This window comes from Rissa tridactyla, chromosome 4, assembly GCF_028500815.1.
Source record: "Rissa tridactyla isolate bRisTri1 chromosome 4, bRisTri1.patW.cur.20221130, whole genome shotgun sequence".
Lineage (NCBI taxonomy): Eukaryota > Metazoa > Chordata > Aves > Charadriiformes > Laridae > Rissa > Rissa tridactyla.
The window spans coordinates 79,406,852-79,428,485 of NC_071469.1; positions in this window are offsets into that span (position 1 = coordinate 79,406,852).

Genomic DNA, 21,634 nt, shown 5'->3' on the forward strand with positions numbered 1-21,634 from the left:
ATCATCCGTATTTTGTACTTGGTGAGTGGGAATTGCAGAAACGCTGCACTTCATAAAATGCTGCTGGTAATTTGAAGTATTAAGTCACGCAGCAGATTAGTAAATGTAAAGACACTTGGTGCCTAAAATTAACTTTTTGATATTTCTCAGTGGAAGTAAGGGATACACAGAATTCTGAAAATCTGGCCCCGTGACCATAGTGTTACAGGTAAGTAGTGGTGACACAGGCATTCAAATAGGGGTTTGGATGTATCCAATATGGAATTTTGGCCCAAAGCCATTTTGGGTAGCTTGATAGATGGTTCGCCTGTAACATTAAAGCGGAGGGCATTCCTGTTACTCGTGTGGTGTTTTTTGAAAAAAAGCCCAATTACATTTTTTTGGACCATGTACAAAGAGATGGCTTAGTCACTGGCTTGGACTTTGACCTAAAATTATATTCCAGGAATTTGACGGTTATTGAATGGCCCGAAGGGTTGCAAACTAGAAATTTGGCTTAATACAATGTACAGAAAAAAACACAAATATGCTGCTTTTCTGATGAAAGACCTTGGTTGCTAGGAAGAGAGTATTCAAGTGTTTGCTTATGTTTTCTGGGGTTTTAACAGTGTGGAATAAACAGCTAACACGGTGCCTTTTAAATGATGTTTTCTTAAATAGTGAAGCTGTAACCTAATGAAGAAATTGCAGTAATCACATTTCCTCAAAAATTGAGAATTACAGTATCTCTGTAATTAAAGTGCTGTTTTTTCAAACATAAATCTGCTGGCTAATACATTTTTATATATTTTTGTAATTGGAGATTTTGAAATCAACTTGCTGGGTGAAAAACAGAAAATTCTGATGCCTTTCCCTAACAGGGTAAGGATAGAAAAGTCACTTGTGTGGTTTGCAACATCCATAGTAAAATGATGTTCTTTATGGTAGTTGTGAATGGTCATTCCTGTGCATCTACCAGGAGACCTGTGGATATGGAAAACAGATCCAGCTTGAATCCTTCTCTTTTTCCCTGAGGTGCCAGTCCAGCATGGTCTGGTGGAACAGTTGGCGAGTTCCTGTCCATACAGTCGCTGATGCTTTTCTGGGGCGCCACATTAAGCAATTGCTTGCGTCACCAGATGCGTGTTCCTCCTCCTTCACATGCCTGCACGGGCTGGCTCAGAAGAAGGTCCTGCCCTGCTCTTGACACTGTTTGCGCACTCCCCATGTCTCTTGTGACTCATGGCAGCATGACAAAAAACCCTTCCCAGGCTCTGCTTGCTGCCACAGCTGTAGGAGTGCCGTGAGAGATGAATAAATGGTTTGTAAAATCCCTGCCACTTTCTCATTTAGGAATAAGAGAAGCCTTGAGGCTGGTTTCACACTTGGGCCTCCTCCTTTTCATGTTTTCTTGTCCTGCAAGAAAATAAGATATAAAGTACTTCAAACACAGCACCTTTTACCGCAGCTTTTATGCAGACAAAAGTGTTGTTATAATTGAGAGAATTTATCTGTCTGTGTAAGAACTGAAAGATTGAATAGACATTAAGTAGGCACGTAAGCTATTCGGGGCCCTCCATACCTCTGGGGTGTGCACATAAAGCTGGGCTCAGGGGACGTAGCAAGCACCCTGCAGCCTCCAGAGGCACCTACAAATGTACGGTTCTGCATTTGCCCTTGTGGCCCTTTAAAATGCTACTGCTGCTGTTGTTGCTGCACATCTTTATTCAGTGTTACATGTGGTGAGGTGGAGTAGAGGATAACATTTATAGCAACTGGTAATCAAAAGGAAAGAGGAAACAAAGGAAAAGGCCAATAATGCAAGACTGTCATTAAGTGCCAAATACAATTTGTCAAAGGTGTTCCTTCTAAATTAGATGGAGGCAGCATTTTATCCGATCAATATCGCCTCAGTGATTCCAGTACAGTCTTGGTAGCTTTTGGCTAACAAATATGAAGAATTGTGGCATAGCCTATGCTTAAACAATAAGACAAAGAACTTTGTGAATTAGTAACCCTTGGCTGTGCTCAGAAATCCCTGTAAAACTGGGATTGGCAATGTCCAAGGGTTGGAGCAGATACAAATCACATCTATGGCCTGATTAGCTATGAAGCTGGCCTCATAGATCAGTCACAATCCGAAGTGCAAAGCTCAACAGCAGACTGAGCTCAGTAGTAAATACTCTAGCTCGAGGAGTACATGCCCCGGTTCTTGGAGATGTTAATGGAAGAACATCTATTGACTTCATTTGGAGTTTGAGCTGCCTGTTTGAGGAAGTGCGTTAAGTATTTAACCCAGCTGTTGCCCATCTTTATCTGTGCATCTTAGCCTTATTCATTTAATTACCAATATAACGTGTTCTTGGTGCAACTTAACACTATATTCTTATGCAATGTTACAGTGGTGCAGCTGTAAGTCAAATATTGTGTTTTATTTAAAAATACAAAGTGGGAATAGAGAAAGCAGGTGTTGTGCAACAGAGGGGCAACCTCATAATAGGAAATGGCATTTCAATTAAATTTTCAGAGGGGGAACAATATTCTAGGTATTTTCTGTATCAAAACATTATAGCAGCCGGTTGACAGAAGCAAGCAGCAAATTGTTTCTTAACTGGCTTTCATAAGACTTCACTGTGCAATAGGAGTCTCTGACTCTGGCAGCACACACTGTCATCTGTGGAAATGAAGGCCTCCTGGACTAAGCAAACCTTAAAAACTTGCCCCAAGTCCAAAGCCTTTGGACTGGAATCCAGGTATTCTGATTCGTGGCCAGCGCAGCTTACATGTGAGAGTGCTAGTATTTCTAGTAGCTCATATATTCTAGTAGCTCCTGGAAGGCGAGAGTCGCACGTGTGCATGCATACAAACCTAGCGGCTGGCAACCTCGCACCGGGCTGAAGACAGCTCTGCAGTAGGAAAGCGCAGCAAGGCTGTGTTTTTCGTCAGGAGACTATGCTAATCTTTTGCTGCAACAACTGTATATAACCTGACAATTATTCTCGCCGGTCTCTGGGATTAACTTTATCTGTGGTTGAGTTCAGAATCCCCAAATGCTTATGTAATAGGTACAAGATAGCTGATAATAGAACGGGCCTTTTCTAATTTTTTTAAAGCTGTATTAATGTAATTTCTTAAGTGTCATCTTGTCTTTTTCAGCATCAATCCATTGTGACTCGTGCACACACAGCAGAGGAAGAACAGAACCTACCGCAGCCTGTGAGCAGCAAGAAACTGCAGCTGGATGACTGCATAAGGGGTTTGCAAGACCGCCAGTAATTTTTTATATTCAGAGTTAAATAGAGCAATAAGATGGAATTTAAGCTTTAGTGCAATGGATTGAGGCTCTTCAGTCAATCAAATTATAGTTCAATCAGTTCATTTTAATCACTTCTCTGGAGAGAAGTAAACCCCTATGTTGAAGAATATGCAGCAATTTTATTGATGGAAAGTTTAATTGTTTCATTTTTCCTTACCGTCTGTAACACACTAGACTTTTAATCAGTGGGAACTGAAGTTATAATGAAGTAAAGTCCACTTTCCACAGTTCACAACTAGCTGAAAATAATTGGGTTGAGACTCCCATCCAGACAGTGTAATGCCTCTGGCATTTTCCTGAAAACTACACTTAATTGCTTTGCTGATGTTGTTAAGTGGTCCTGAGGGGGTTGAAGTAGTAAAGCTGCCCACATATGCAGGGAAACAATACACAAAAAATGTCTTACAAGGTCCTTAAAGGAGGACCAACTAGTGACTAGAAGACAGTGTATGGCTTTTTTTTTTCCTTTTCTATACCAGAGAGAACACACAGGAGAGGCTGATAAAATAAACTGTGGAAATTCTATAAACACTAGCAGTATTTTTATTTAAGGGCAGAAAGCTTGGGACTGGAAGTGCAGAAGACACCAAGGCGCTCCTTTTGCAATCAAACTGGCAACTTAAGGTGAGCCCAACTCGGCATTTTTGTGCCGAACGCCAGTTAGCGTGCTGCCTTGTCTTCAGCACCGTGGGCTGAGGACCAGATGTACTCCTGTCCCCACGGAGGGAGGGCAGCTCGCTCTCCGTGCTCTGAAGTGACAGGATGTGAGCCAGCCAGGAGCTGAAAGTCCAGGCCTCAGTGGGACCAGCGAGCGCACCCCATTAGGCTCTAAACCAGAGAAGGAATAACACTTTGGAATTTCTCCTTATTTAATACATTCATGGGAAACCCTCCTCAGTTGAGTGGTGTTTGTTTAAAGTGATGAAGTAACTGCTAGGCTCAGGGATATTCTGATGCAGAAATAAATATGTTAGTTATCTAATAAAGAAAAATATTTATTTAGGACACATGAATTAGGTAGTGCCAATGAACTTGAATTCAGGGTTGGAACCTGGAGCTGTTCTGGGGAAGGAGGGACAATAAGGCTAATTTAGCTTTGAGCAAGTGGGTCCCATCCCACCCCACCCCCCCCACCCCCCCACCCCCGTTTATTTACATATGCAGGCCCAGTAGAGTCTCTCTCTCAACAGCCTGACCTTCCTCAGCTGGTATCTCTCTAAACTTCACAGTGGCCTTTGCTTATTTTATTCTTGCTTTCTCAGGCTCTGAGCTGAACATCCACCCCCTGATGACCCTCTCGAAAGGAACACAGACAAAATTTAGGCACTGAATTCTAAAGCTGAAATCTTAAAAGTTGCCTTAACCCTACATCTGACTCTGGGGGCCCCTCAAGAGCCTCCAAGTTGGTACCTCAAATTTTGGCCAGCAAAGCTCTCCCAGCAGCTGAAATGACGCTTTTTCCACTGAAACATGCTTAAATCTAGATAGGACTCGAGCACTTGGCATGTAGCCCCACATTAGACTGGCTGATCCCCATAACATTAATAAGCTTTAACACCTGTTTCTCCTATGGCAAAGTAGTAACCTCCCATGTGCTGGAACCGCCAACCATATGCCAAGGAGATCAAGCTGCCAGTTTTGAGAACAGCACTGGGAGCAGCCCATTGTGTCTCCTTTACTCTGCTTGCCTGCCTCTGGGAGAACAGCTCAGCAGCAGCAGTGGTTGGGCTCTGCTGTTCCTGGCGCCCCTTTGTGAGGTGAGGAATGTGGTATGGAATGGTTCTAGCAAATGAAGACTATGTTGTGACAACTGATGGGAGACTCTGATTGCTTTTTTTTTTTAATTTTTACTGAGCTGAAGGACTGCAGGAACCAGGGCAAATCTTCACTGCAGAGGGAAAAACCAACCTAATGTGGCTGGCTGAAATTTTCCACTGTCTTGTCTGGATGGTTTAGAGGTTACCCTTCTCCCCGACCCTTCTTTTGCAGACAGGGCCACTGTCCCAGAAGGAAGTTTGCTTCCTGGAACTGTAATGCAATACTGTGCCAGCTGGGCTGCATTTGGAAGCAGACCTGCTGCTGGGTCTCACATGCTTTAAAGTCTTAGCCTGGGTCTGAATGGAACCAAGAGGGAGCGAATTATTTGACATACACTCTCCTGATTTACATACTGTATGGGTACAACAAAGTGTGCCCTCCAGAAGAAAGCCAAAATACATCTTCCTGTAGAAGCACGAATCTGACTGCTCCCGTGATAAAACTGGTCACATGGCAAGATACAATTTGCATGGCTGTCACCAAAGCCAGCGTATGTATGCATTTGTGGAAGCATGTCAGGCACCATATGTCAGTAATATGCCTTTGATATGGTAGGGTCTGAATCATTTTTAACAGCTGAATGGCATATGTTTAAATGTAAACATCTGTTCTGTGTTGGTACTGTAGTGGTTGTATTTATTTCTGCATTTTCCCTTGACTAAGAGTTTGATTCAAACCCAGGAAAAGTGTGGGATTCATCCTATTTTTAAAGAAATGCAGTTTTTGTAGTATTTCAGCATGTGGCCGATGTGTGTATCTTTTCATAGATGAGAAGGGCATTTAAAAGAGAATTTTTTCCCTTTAGGTAAGCAGAACAAACTCAGTTTCCAGGCAAAATAAAAATTTGATATGACAAGAAGTTTGTTAAATGAAAAGATTATTGGTTTAGTGTTGGGCAGGTTCTGTAATGTATGGATTTACTGCAAAGCAATCCATGTAAGAGCGCGTGTTAAACCGTGATGACAGTAAATTGGTTTATCCAGAAACTTTTCTGATGCAGTTAAAGAACTTGCAGTGTAATAAATGACTTAATAAAGGAATGAAGTAATACACTATGTTTGTTAGGCTATTCATTATACATGTGTGAAACTGAAAACCAGTGTCACAACAAAGGGATTCAAAAGCAGTTATTGCAACTCATCAATCAAGTGAGCCACTGGAGCAGCATTCGGGATGCTACAGCCAGCCTAAAAGGCACAGTTTGGTCAAAAGTAACGAACAATAGCTTACTGTTACAGCAAAATGAGGAGGGACATTAGGAACTGACTGGGAATACCTGTAGAGTCTAGAGGCGAGTGTTCAGTGGTACGCTACCGGAGATGCTTAAGAAACATTGCAGTGAGCAACCGTGTTGGACTCACCAGCGGGGCGTCAGGAGGAGGCTCCAGAAAGAAGCGACTGCCGCGGCAAGTTGTGTCCCATCAGAGGTACAAGTACTTCTCCTGCAAATGCCTCAGCTGAGCAGACGATCTTGCTCTCAGGAACGTCCCCGTGACTGTTGGTTTCTAGCTTTTGGTAAGAACTCACCCAATTTAGCACTGAATAACAAATGCCGGCTCTTGGTGGACTTCTGCAGCCCGGTCTTCTTACGCAGTTTGTATGGCTTGGATCAGGCCTTAAAAAAAAACCCAACAAAACAGCCATCACATATTACGTAAGAAGATTAAATCTGTCTAAATCCCAAATCTTTGTATCGGTGTCACAGAATCATAGCATTTCATAACCACAGCTTAAAACAAACCAAACCAAACCAAACCGTGAAAAGCTGAGTGCTGCTGGATCCACCAGCCAGTTAGTGAAAAATGACCAAAAAATGACCAAACTGCACCTGCTGCAATGGCACAGCCGCCGCCCGGGCAACAGGAGGCCAGGCCGAGGGGCCTCGGAATCAGTGCCATCTTGTGGCACTTCGTGGTATTAAAAAACCCCTGAGCTACAATAACTGCAAATATCCTCAGAATCAACCGCCATTCAAAACAATTGCGCGTGGTAAATGATATAAACCACAGTAAGGATATGTAAATTTGGCTGTAACTTCTGCAGTTGTGCATGGAGCAGCTCACAGCACCTGAATGATTAATGAGGCAAATGCTTCCCAATTATGGATGGCTGAAGGTGCACAGTGAGTTGCATGTAATTATAAATCCTGAGAACAGATGGAAAATTCTGCACCATCAAAAGCCTGCTCCTCATTAGCCGTGTCCCACTCCGTGGAAGCGCAGTGGCCAGGCCGGGGCAGGGCTGCCCAGCCCCATGGGGAGCGGGCGGCTGCTGGACCCTCGCCGTGGGGCTGGTGGGGTGCCTCAGCCGGGAGAGGGCCGGTGTCCCCTTCCCCACGCCCCAGGAGGCACGGGGCAGGCGCCGGCTGCTTTGCCAAGAGCCTTGCACCTGGCTTCAGCGTGCTGCTGGCTGCAGGCACTGGGCAGTCAAGGCAGAGTTGTGCTGAACACAAAGACACCCCAAAAGCATCCACCCGGGGTGAAACCCTGCAAGGGCAGCGTGAGGCTGCTTTTCAGACTTGGGCTGCTTCTGTGTCGCTTACACAGTGTCAAACACGTCCCGCCGGTTCTTCCACCCTCCTGCCGGGCACCAGCCTTCGCCCAGGCCCATGCAGGCAGCTGCTCTCGCTGCCTCAACTTAAAAAAAAAGGAACTCCTACACTTACCCTGCTCTCCCCACCCACCCAACTAGGTGGGAAGCTCCTGTGTTCTTCATGGTGCCATTTTATATATATACTAACCATATAAAATATTCATAAGTAAATACATTATATAACATGGTACACATATAATATTTACCTAGTATATAAAACAATGTATAATATAAACATATAAAATAAATACTAAAGTATTAATATAAATAGCGCATGCAATATAAGTAATATATGAGTACACATATAAAATGTAGATATGTAAATAAGCATATAAATATATAGCATATATAAATACAAATAATACAATTGTAAAAAATGTATAACTTACAATATATATTTTATATATACAAAAAAAGATGCTCTTTCCTAATAATGACTGCTGCAATATCGGAAGAGAACACCTATTGTTCCTAGCACTGTAACATACATTGCATAGAAAGGATGTAAATAATAGCAACTTGGTTGGGATTTAGACGAGCCCTTTGAGGCAGGCACATAGTCGGGTGGAGGCCAGCGGTGCAGCGGGGAGCTGGTACTGCTTTACTGCTCAAAGGGCGCTGAGGGACCGTGGACGGACCCGTGTGTGCCAGTAGGTAACCCAGGGGCTCACACACACCTCTCATTCTTCCTGGCTCCTTACCTACTTTGAGGCTGTCCAAGCAACTCAGACATTTCCCGCAATGGCTTTTCAGGAGTGGTTGCAGCGCAGTAGCAAAGTTACGGTCCTATTTCTGCTTTCTACTGTCTCCACTTCTGTTTCTTTTTCTTTCAATGACCCTTAAATTCTTGTAAGTTTATAATCCTCGCGTTAAAACCAGATTTAATTTTTTCAAGGAAAATGCAATGTTATTTTTATCAAACCTTCTGAAAAGAAAATCACTTCTACGCTACATGTGTTCCGCTCAAGGACTTGAGCCTTGATGTTCATCTAGTATAATTTTAGTACTTAAACAGTGGGCCTTTCTCAGAGATTTTTGCTTTGCTGGAAAGTAGTTGGGTACAGTTGCCCAGTACGGTTGTTGTGGGTTTGTTTTAGGTTTATTGCAGGGCACTGAGTGGCATTATAATCTCTTTTTTGAGGACAGTAGAAATGCTATAATTTCAGACAGCCAAGAATTTTATTACATACAGGGAGTCAAGAGCAAATTAGAAACTGATTTTTTCATGTTAATTTGATCGCAATTAAAGACAAAAAAAGAAGTCTAAGATACTGAACTGTCAGTGCGGTTTGTCACACGTACGACTATTAGATTTGCTCCAACTTTAACAAGGGAATTGTGAAGTTTTATTTTCCAAACTAGGCAAATTGTGCTTTTATCTTATATTAGGGTAAGCTGCATTATTAAACACAAAGTAATCTTACAAATAGTTTGAAGCCAATATTAAAATTACAACATAAACGATAGCAGTTGCTTCTTTTCCTAAGAAGGGTGAAAGCAAATAATACTTCTTTCAAGTCTCTAATTTTCAATACTTTGTATAGACTTCTGGCCATTTGCTGAACTCTCACTGTAAATCTATACTTTAGCAATCTAACTATCTCCTCTCTGTCATGCTGGAAATTAAATTTGCTTTTCTTGACTAAGATTTATTTTTTTCCTCACTCATTGCCTGCCCCAGTAGCAAGTTTTGAGTTTTCAGATGGGCTTGATTTTGTACTACTTTTGCATATAAGAATTCCCCGTAAGCCATCTCGGAGGGGATGATTACCGCCTGGATTCCCACTACCTTTCTCTAGCAGAGGCACTATTTTGTTGCTCATCAGAGGGCCCGATGCGGCTGCTGTGTGACTGGGAAGGGGCCACCCTCTTACCTAGCCATAAAATACCCTTAGCCTCTTTTGTCGTGTAACTGTGGGATTACGCACCCGGCAACAATCGCGGAAGGAACAGAAGCAGAAAATACTGCGGCTGCCATCGAGAGGTAGAATTGGAATCCAGTTCGAGATCTGAATATTAGAGCTACCCAAACACCAGTGTTCTCAGCACTGCCCTTTCATTTTCAAAAATACAATGTAGATGAGAGCTCACGTTTCAAAATGTTCAAGGGGTTTTAATCTTAGAGTTTGGGCTCTAGGTGTTGAAGAGACCTTGGTTTTGTAACATCCCAAATTATAAGGCAGTCAAAAATAACACTCTGGCTTAACTCTCCTAATGCAACCTTTTCTCCCATTTCTCCACCTTACAAAGCCAGTCACAAAAAGTTCTGGTTTACCTATAGGATTCCTTACTGTATCATAGCTCCTTATATTAGACTAGGTTTTCAAGTTAGCCCTTAGAGAGGTTGCATTTCTACTTTGTAATGATTTTAGCATTGGAAAAGTTAATCTAGAAAGATGCCTGGAAAACAATGAAGCCACTAAGGGAATTCTTTCCTTCTTGAAGCATCTATCACTCCACGGTAGAAGAATCAGAGGGATATGTTAAGCTTGCTACATCCTCTGTCAATCTTTTGTTCGATTATTACGTTATCAAGTTGCTTGCACTGTGAGAGATTAAAACACTTAGGTAAGTGCAAAGCATAGAGTTACCGAGCACTTTGAATATAAGTCAGACATCAAACTAGTTTTTGAAGTGCAGAACTACTGAGCTTTCACTTTGTCACACAAGCGGATGTTGCCGGAGGCAAGGAGGAAAGGAGCGATGCGTACTTCTTTTCCTTGGCTGCTGAACCTCGCACTACCTGAAGAACCAGACACGGTGTGTAGCTACTGGTTAGCTGCCTTTCAAACCTGTCTTCTGCCTAAGGGCCATCAGATGTGCGGCTCAGGAGAAGAGACAAATTCTCCCGTTGTGAATCTCCGTAACCTGAGGGCGTGCTGCTCAATGCAGTAAGTAAATGGTTGGGCTGCTTTACACGAGGGGAGAACTTTATTAATTTAGGGGTCTGACAATATTATTCTTCCCTTTTGCTCCACTTTAAGGAAAGTTCTGCCCAGTATGGGAACGAGCTACTAATAAGCAGAGATGGAATATCTCATCTAGGGAGGAAGACTTCATCCTGGATACAGTTACTCAAAATGATGGTGCAGGTTAATTTAGCTTGAGATGCAACCAAAACTATTTGCTATACATATTACATTTTGATAACTGTGGCCTGCCATATATACATTCTGGCTACCTTTTAATATAGGTGGGCATTTGTCCACAGGGGAATCCTTAAGTCTGGTTACTTTCCTACCCCATTACCTGGATGTCCATTTATTCTGCAGAATCCAAGAAACATGCAGTTAAGTAACTCTCCAGGCCCCATGAACTGGCTGGGGACTCTGGGTCTCTACGTAATTACACTCATGCGTCTCACCGTTCAAGTAAAAAAGTGCTTCACTCTCTTATTTGTATCAATCTTTAAGTAAACCTACAAGGAAATACTACACCACTTTTAACAGATGTGAAATTAACATATACAGGCTTATGATACAGGATGCCAGGGGTTTCAACAAGCATCGGTAGCATGGTACCCGTCTCCCTCAAACATAGTAAGCTGTACGTCATTCCCTACAGATTTTCTTCTTCCTGCACATGCATCATATATACCTCCACTGGTAGGTATATATGCAAATACCTCCATTGCTATTACATATATCTCCTTATAATGGAGTCTCCAAAATACTGTGCTGGAGGATTGTTTTTGTGTACCTTACAGAGCGATGAATGTTTGAACTGGTGGACTGTTGGAGGCACCAATATTCATTCATGTGGCTGTCACAACCCCGTATTAGCACAGATGCTGTGTGCCACTGAAGAAGCAGACAGCAAGGCTGGCACACGCAAAGGAAGGTGGGTTTTGGAGGGTGAACTAACGTAAATGCCAGTTACAAAAGTGAGAGAGTTCATTTAGAAAAGTTCATTTGAGAACAGATCCTACACAAGACTTTAACAACACAGAGAGGTGCCCCTCGGAGCAGAAACCTTTCTCTGAAGAAATGTGGACCATAATAATATTATCTACTTAACAACTGCCCATAGTCTCTTTTTAAGCTCACTTGGCTGTGCCTACTTCCAAAACACTGTGCTAGCTTGTTAAGATTTTTTGTTTACAAATAAATAAATAAATGTTAGACATTAGAATTGTACATAAAATTATTTTTCCCCCAACTATGATCATGGTCATGCCTTTTCCCGTTACGTGTAATCATTAGTGACCACATGGTCAATTATTAACATAATCTCACAGAAAGCCCTGCTAGATAGGGAGAAACATGAAAATCTCAAGAAAGAAGGTATCTGACTTCCAAACAGAATGCCTGCCTAAGACCAAGCCTCATTAGGGAGAAGTCCTCCAGGCAAACATCCCCTTATTATTTATTGTCATGGTTTACTGAAGACTCCTCAGTGTAATTCACAGTTGGTTTTTAAATAAACCTCTCTGTATAGTAAATGTGATATTCCCGAACCTAAGCAGCAGGGTTAGCTGAAAACTGAACAAGACCAAAATTGCACATTTCAGGGACTCATAAACAGCTTAGAGCCTGACAATGCAACAAGAAGAAGGAAAAATATGATTGACAACATATGGCTGAAAAGTAAGGTAGCAGTGGCTGTACAACACAATAATGAAACAGTGAGACTGCAAAGCAAAAGCAATTAGCAAACAAGTGTTGGTAATGAAGAATTATTTACGGTGAGGAACTTCTCTGTAGGAGAAGGATGGTGCTGTGTTTATGATTAAGATTTAAGGCACGAAGGCCTTTGGATTTAAGGCTTTGCTTCCCATCCTTCATCCTGGCTTGTAGAGGGTCAGTCGGGCCTAGGGTCTCAAAAGTTTTGAGGCACTCTGATGTCCTGGAGGATTTGGTCTAAGTCTAGAGCTCAGCTGCTCATCTGGAAATTAGGGATACTAAAGCGTCTCTGTCTTGTAGCGGGTACTGTGAAGGAGAGGGTGCTAAACACTGGACATGATTTATCCAATGGTTTTGCTACGGATCTTTTCAAGGTGACAGTCTGAGGGGTTTTCCTTACAAATTTTATCACATCAAAGGGTTAACTAATTTATGCCCAAGGTGAAAAGCGCATGACCATGATTTCCATTTTTTATTGCACTTAACTGCTGAGACCTGTTAAAGAAGTCCAGAATACCTCACAAATTTCCATCTCCAATTAGAAGAGGGTGAAGTTCTCTTCAAGGAGAAAATCCTCTGGTGTGATCCATTTTTCTGCTGCAGTTAAATATTCTTGGGCTGATTCAGCATCTGGGCTGATGAGTTGGCCCCTGGACGCACTCGCCTTCGTTGCTCTTGAGGAGGCTGGAGGGGCAGCACAACGGAAAGTTTCTCTCCTCGCCAGAGGACGCGCACGCAGGCCAGGGCTTGCCAGGGCAAGGTCTCCTGAATCCCTCGCTTGGCTCTGTGCACTGCATCTACTACTACCCATAAAAGACTCATTCTCTTAAATTTCATATTTATGACTTTGCATAACAAGATTTCTTTACTAAGGTAATACTATAGTCGAACAAATGTAAAGCTGATGAGGGTAAAGAGTAAAATAACTGAAAAGGGCTTTTTTACTCAGTGTGGTGAAAGGCAATACGAATACAAACACTGCTTTTTTTAGTGTACCTATTATAGAGTCATGCCCACTCTTTGCTGAATGTGTACTTGTGTGTGTGAGACTGTGTGTGTGTGCAATAAAACTCTTAGTTTATTAAGCATTTTTTTCTATTCTGCTATGTCAGTCTAAATTCACTTTGAAGGCAGAAATGATGGAATTGTTCAATATATTGTGTGCAGAAGGTTATGACCTCTGCAATCAGCCCCTGAAACACCACTGTCTTTTTACTTCTGGGGCAGCTGACATGAATTATAAGGTAGCTTCATAAAACCATAACATTTTACTAAAGCTGAGGCCTCTGAATATGCACTACTTGAGCATTTTTGTATTCTTTCTCATATCCAAAATATTTACAACTGTATTAGATTTCAAAAATGAAAATTGACCGTGCTAATTTTACTGAATATCCTGTTTCTAAACAAGGTCTCAATCCTGCAATAGCTCATGGCAAATGGTCTTATACTAGTAAAAAAAAGTACCACTGATTTCTGCATCCATTTGTGTACGTTTTGCGGGAGACATCTTAAAGTTTCCATGATATCATCTAGCAGGAAGACACAGGTATGTGTCTGAGTGCTGGACCAGGCGGTGGAGGACACCCCTCTACGCTGAGGCATGCTCCTAAACTGAAAGGGGTGATATGCTTTTGCTTCAAAAGGGGGGCAGAAAGAATAACCTCAATGAAAACCTGAGAAAAAAATAACACCCCCGAATACCTTCTGCTGCATGTTGAAGGTCCTCTTTTTGGAGGAAGACTGACCCAGCCAAATTGGAACGCCTAGTGTAAAGCCAACATCACTCCTCTGCACTTCCACACTAATTAAACCTACTTTATTCTCTATAACATATGCAACTGAAATTACATCAGCCACAACAGCAATGATCTTTTCCTTTTGTCACCTGTCTCTGGCAGCAGCTCTGCCTCCTCTGCTGTTCCTAGCAGGGTAGCTCCAAATCCATTATTTCTCTTCCACACACAACGAAGGCCTATACAGCTTCAGGAGGGCCCATAAAGTGGTAGCCAACAAACAGAAAGTCAAGTTGCTGAAGTGTATCATTGGTGTATTCTGTAAAGCATTTAAAGACCAGAAGTTTAATAAAGCTGCTGTACATATTCTGTGCCCATGGGTGAACACGGTTCACCAGACCCCTGTGTCGACACCACAGGTCTAACTTGCTTGTGGAACTTGAAAATGTTCCCAGCAGGATCCTCTGAACAGATGCAACATACTACAATGTTTTAAAAAATAAAGCCTTACTTATTCATACCTTGAAGGTACAGGGCCTTGCAGAAAGCGCGTTAACATGGTGGAAGGCCTAAAAGCCCAAGCTTAACCTCTCCGTGCTCAGGGAAGAGTGTGCTGCCACTGAGCTGGGAAAAGCCAGGCTGTCCCACTCGCAAAACGTTCTCTTTGTTCTCTACATGAATCAGTTTGTATCTGCTGATAACACACTTCTTTCCGAGGGTTTCAGGTTTAGGATTCCCTTTGATGCTAGACTCACTGCTGGGAACAGTAAACCACTCTAACTTTGATGGAGCCACAATTATTCCCTATAGTCAGCTATTCCATTGTTTCCTCTAAAACTCTTATTTATGTCACCATTTCAATTTGGGTAGGTTTCCCCCTTCATCCTTTCTGATTTAAATCATGCCAGTCAAGAAAGTTATGAATCAGATAGCCTAAGAAGCATGCAGTATTTTAACATAAAATATACATAAATTCCTCATCCTCTGTAGCATACACAACTAAAATTACATCAGCGACCACAACAATGACCTTTTTCTTTTGTCACTTCTCCCTGGCAGCAGCTCTGCCTCCTGTCCGTGCCGTTCCTAGCAGGGTAGCAGGGCTGGCAGCCTCCGCCAGAGTCACGAGCGCACAGAGACCACCTGGCTGAGGGGTGTCTGGGTCTGAACGCATGTGGGTGCCAACGCTTCTGAAGATTTCAGCCTGTCTGGGGCATTTAAGTGTTACATCAGGGAGCTCGGTCTCATAACGGTAACCTAAGCTACAAGCAGCAGGGAGGTATTTGTGCTGTGCTTTGCTGAGAGGAGCGTTCAGAGCCTGTGACACTGTCTGACACTAACTGATTAAGATACAGGTACCGTGGTGCTGTCAGGAAAGAAGAAAGAGGGCTCACAGTGCTATTGTTGCTCCCGGATCTCCAGCAGAGCAGCAACCAGACACCGGTGCACAGCAGCACCGTGCTCTACCCCCTTTTCTGAGAATTACTGCCTAGCCAGCCCTAAAGCGATTAGGAACACACCATTTTTTTATCACAGCCTGTCCCGCTGCACAGACTCCAAAGCCTGTATATCATAGGTGATCCGATCCTTATGACTGGAGAGGGGACTATGAAAAGAAGAGATGAGGGAGATGTGAGAAGGACAAAAATATGAACTCTATAGCAAATCTCATAATGAAACAATTAAGAAGGCTGCTGCTGCACCAAACAAGACCAAGACCTAATGGGGAGAGAAACAGAGCTACCTAGTTATGCTGCAGATGTAGACTAATCTTCATTTTCTACACAGCTTTTACTTGCCATCTTTAAAAAACACACATTCAAACTTCTCCCCTGAACCCAATTTTCTGGGTATCCCCAAAGCTCACACTACACTATTAGTGTGAACGGTGAAAAGGATTGCTTTGCCAGGCAGAGACAATTGCCAGGCAGTCTAGGGCTTGGGGATAGAATTTTAGTTTTATTTAGCTTAATTCCTAGGGCTTTCCCCAGTACAAGATGCAGGGCTTCCCCATGTACCTCTTCATCCCATCTTTGCAGCTCAGACTTACATTTTTGGCCTTCTGGAGTCACCTCTCCTCCTTACAGCCTGCACGCAGGAAGGCAAGCAGGAAAAAAAAGTCTCAGCTGTCTTCAGAAATCTGAGGTCACTACAGACCTGTGATTGTCTTACGCATTTTTGTGCCAAGCCAGGTATGTTTCTGTCATCTGTGTGGTGCCAGAATTGTCCTTGTCGTCCATGAAGCAGAGGCCAGAGGAAACTGCAAAGATTCTGCTCTTCCTTTCACCAGGGGGAAGGCACTTGGGCTTCCAGGAGCCTCTATTCTCTATCACAACTGGGCTGTTTTCATCTCAGCTTTCTTAATAAATATTTAGCGGGCAATTCACATTTTCCCTCCTGTTCTATCTAACAGAGCTGATTATTGCGGGGGTCAGGTGGTTACATGAGCTAATTAATATTCACAGGGAGCAGTAGGAAATAAGTGCAAACCCCATCTCCTCAGCTTTAATTACTATATCAGTGCTATCAAATTCCATGTGGATACACTTCCCACATCATCTCCAAACAATTTCAGATGTGTATACTAACAGGATCCACAACATCTTTAACTCATGATCTTCTGTCATTACAATATAATTACTCTAATGCATCTTTACTGTGCAACGCCCGCCAAAGCTAACAGCCGTTGAGTATACCATGTAATTATAGAATAGAGATGTTGATGTAAGCTTTTTGCTTACAGTGACTTGCAGCATTTCTTCCAGTCCCATTATTCAACATTTGTGGGCAACCTGACTCCTACCTGCTCCCCTTCCTTCTCTATATTAACTTTATGAAACATTTATGTTATTCTAGCACTGAGAAGCCCCAGGCGGCACTGAAATCCCAGTGGGAATACAGCATAAGAGTCAATAAAGTGGCGATAAATTGCTTCACCTTGGTTAGCTCTGTGTATATAGAAGAGGAATAGAGGAAGGCAAGTCAGGGAAGAGCAACTGCAGTTTGCACCTCGCTGAGCTATGGGTGAGGATCTGGGCCTTGTATAGAGGTTAGGAGAGATTTAACAAACAATGCAGTACTGGCTAATTAAGCTAGCGAATATCCCTTGATTAAGTGCTTATGAAGGTCAGACACAGAAGTCAGCTAGTTAGGGAGAATGGGGTAAGCTTCAGAGGGTCTTTGTGGCAGAGAGAGATGTTTATATTTCACAAGAGATAAAAGGATGAGCCAGCAGAATAACTTGTCAAATGACAAGCCATGAAGATGGTTTTAGCCTCTCACTTCTACCACTGTAGAAAGTGAGGAACAAAGTATGCATTTTAAAGAGACAAAATGGGATGAATTTTCAAAACTACTTAAGGATTTTCAAATGAGAACTAGCTGCAGACATCACTAGGAATACATCAATGTACTCCTGTGTCTTTCCAGAGATTTACAAAACCCTCTTGGTATATCAATTTCATCAGTCCTTTTACTTCTCTTAAATGGCAGTCATTTTAAAATGTATAATAGCATTTGCATTTGATACATTTGGCTTTCCGTGTTATAACTTAACAGTCACTATGATTAAGACATACATTATCGACACTTGAAAAAGAGAGTTAAACAGAAATGGTATTACATTGTCACCTATCCAAGTTGTAATTGGTGTTTAACTGTAGCTCTGCAAGCAAACACAGAAAGACAAACAACAAAGAAACATCTGGTTTGATCGAAAGCGACTAAGAGAGGAAAACCCAAGACATGTGTATGAAAACCCAAGTGTATGAAGTTTTAGGGAAGAAGCATTCCTTCCCTGAAATGCAAAGGCCCTTCTTGAACCTGTGAGAGGTAAAGCATGGAGAAAGTGCAGCTGTTTCTTGAAGCAGTACTTCATCTCTGGGAAGTCATCTTTTGAATAGAAATGGAAATTAAGAGCTGTCAGGCTGATTTTTATCTCTGTGTATCACCTGTCAGATTTACACTGTATATGTTTGCTGATGTTCTGCAATATCCCAGTTAACTCCGTTGTTTGCATATTAACTGTTTTGTGTCCCGGATGCTCATACAAGTATCATAAATATTTTGTGAAAGACATAACCATCACTTTCAACAGTATAAACTATTATTTTCCCAAACATCTCTCAAAAAATCCCTGAAGAAGTACTTTAGAATGAGTTTTTTCAGCATCAGCTGACTGGGACATGGTGGAAGCAGTTCTTGAGCCAAAGTACTTCCACAACAGTCACTCAGCACCTAGGCCCAATGAGTTGCCTCAGAGGTAGCTCCCAGAGTTGCCTCAGAGGTAGCTCCCAGATTGATCCCAATGGAAAGATGGGGATAATGCAGTTTCAAGTTAGCTAGAAGATAATACATAATTCTGAGTGTTTGAATCCAGGATCTGGCTCTCTACTAGGACCAAGTGTATAAGAATAAGGGCAATACGTATAGTTCACACATGGAACTACACAGAGGTTTTTGAGAATGGACACAGTTTGTGGTTTCACAGGGTGTCATCTCTAATTATAAGGAATGCTCCCTGGTTCTGGAAAGTTCAGGACATTCCAGAATGGAAAAGGAAAATATTGTTCTACTTTAACATCACACTGGCACTGTCGGATGATTCATAGGCTCTGGAGAACGCAGACATTACCATCTCAGCACATCTATATACCAATCACCATTTGTCATATATGAGTACTTCCCACAGTCCTAAAAAGGGATTTGTTTTGTGTATTATTTGCAGGAAATGTAACAAACTCCATAGTGAACAGCAAAATAAAAACAGCACTTGACTGTTTTATTGAATATTTCCCTATTTACTTGGGAAAACTTCACTTCAGGATTTTTTTTTATGCTGTCTAATAAAAGGGCCCCCACAGCTGTCTTCTTCATGGAGAAAAGCTGTCAACATCCAGTATTATTTTCTGCATATTGAGTGAAGTACTTGAAAGTCCCAGTTCCATTTTAATATGTGAGATGTTCTCCCATTTGTATGCAGCTGGAGAGAGTAGTTTTATCCTCATTTAAAAAAGCCATATGATGGATTTTTTCTTTAAACAAATACCGCCTCAAACTTTTTTCTGTCTCTTTCCCCCAGCATACACCTTTCCTCTCGTTAGGCACCAGTGTGCTCAAATCACTGCATAGTGTTGACATCTCAATCGTTATACATAAAATGAAGCCAGCACCATTTCTTTTTTGATGTCTCTGTGCATGATCTGCTGGAATAATTCCCAGATTAACCGTTTATTAATATAATTTTTGCAAAACAGTTGGTGAGGAAATTTCATCACGCTGCCTTGAATAAGGCCTTCACTATCTCTTTCTGAATTTCTGATTCTGGGAACTGAAAGCTTCTAGTCCTAGCCAAAGCTTTCTCCAGTCCTGATCCTACAAACACTTTGCCACATAGGAGTAGTCCTACCTACAGCCAGAAGGGTATTCGTATGGGTTGGGTATTAATATTGGGTAATAATGTTGGGTATTCAATACTCAGTACTCTTTCCTATGTGAGTGACAAACTAATTTGCATTCTCAGGTACTGCAGAGCAAGGTGTGCCCGGGTACAAAGATCCCTGGCAAACCTTCCTACAAATGACCTGCAAATGAAGATTTTGCATGGCAAGAGCACAGGGTTGCCATTGCACCTAGTCTACATGGAGGGACACAAACAGGGGCAAGGCGCCAACCCACAGCCTTGGCCACCCTTGCTTTTATGTATATGCACACACAGGCACTATATATCTCTTGATTTCTCATAAAATTTGCTCACAACTAATTGCTGGTGAATTATTACAGTCCTTGAATATTTATTAAATGTGTGTTTTGAGAGCTTCAGTTATTCTTATTTACCCCATGAAGTGCAAACTTCATCCTAATTATATGCCTATCAGAGATTGTTAATTTAAAGTGCTGTTAGCTTTCTTCCGTGTTGGCACAGGACAGAAGACCATTCAATGGAAATGTAGTGACATTTCATAGCCTCAGTCAGTTGTGCTCAGTCCTTCCACAGCTATTAACTCTGATGCAATGAAACACTGTTGTTATGGGTAGCAGGGAGCATCTTTAACATCCACAGCTAATTTTAATGTTTCTGTCAAGAGGCAAAATTATAGCTGTGAAGGCACAGGGAGATTCTGTCTAACAGAGGCACAAAGCTTTGAACTCTGCACACGCTATGACTGAACATACTGTACATACGCTTCAACACATCTTGACACTATAAAAGTCATAGTTAAAAAAAACAGGATATCTGAAGGTTATAGAACATGTAATGGTTCTAGTGTAAACAATACATGACCAAGAATTAAGTGCAAAAGATTATCAATCTCCCACTCTGGGTACGCCACATCTCACAGGCTAAGAATGACTATCCCAACCAACCTCAGACGGCAAACCACCAAGCAGAGAAGTTTGGAGCGATGCTAGCAATTGGTGAGGCACTTGGTCCAAGGAGTGAGCACGGAGTAGTTCCTCAGCAGTGCCTGGAGATGCTTTCACTCAAATTCAAGATCTCTGCTCCACATTTCTGTTTTGAAAGAGAATAAAAAAGAGGATTCTCAAAAATTCTAATGGAATTAAAATTCTGAAAATCTTACATTGGAAAAATTAGTTTTGGTGCTGATTATTTTGTCTGAAATAAATGGGGCCAACTGTACAAATCTTGGATGAACCTGGGAAACACCCCATTATAAAAACAGCAGATTTGAGAGCCTCAGGGCTCCTGGGATTGTTTCTTACCTACCAACAGAGTAGAAAACATCCACACTTTAACCAGCATTCTTGGTATTTACAGTGCCCAGTGCTCAGGGTGCAAAAGAATGAACTGGTCAAAGCTTTCCCAGGGCTTCCAGGCTTCCACTCCCACAGGCCAGAGGCTGGAGCAGTAGTTAAGGTATCCAAATTCTTTACTATGAAGAGAGGAGTCAAAGCTGCAGGAGCTTCCACTTGGGTCAGAGGCCTCAGAAATTCAGGGTTTCCAGCTCTACCAGAGACAGGTGGAAGATATGTGAGCTCCTAGGGTTCAGCCCCTAGTTGAGCTGCAGGGAGCCTGCTAAGTGCCCTGGAGTCAGACAAAGGCCGCACAGAAGGTCTGCTGCAGAGCAATCAATAAGGGAGACCTGCCTACATTTTGGCAGGGCAGGGGGAAAATGAAGAAAAAAAACCCCAAAACAACAACAGCAAAAAAACCAAACCCAAAGACACAGAGAATTTCCTGACAAATACTTCTTTTTTTTTTTTTTTTTTCCAGTAACTCAGCATTTTCTAATGAAGCATTGCTTACTGAAAAATTTTTGTCTATTTCCATCTGGGAGGACATTATTCAGATGGACATGACACATTTTGGATGACATGAGGGAAAGCTAAGTTTGGTCCTCTTGCCAAATTCCATCCCAGCAGATAATTTCCTACTTATTTAAATCCTCCTCACAAAATTAACAGAGTGCATTATTTTAGCTCACATTCTGTCTTGCAGCTCTTGTACTGTTAAATGTTTTCTGCATTTCATCTCCCGTGTAGCCGCATTTGCCTGAGTTCAGTGGTACATTAGAGAGTATGGTATCTCTATATATAGGAAAGAGAGCTCT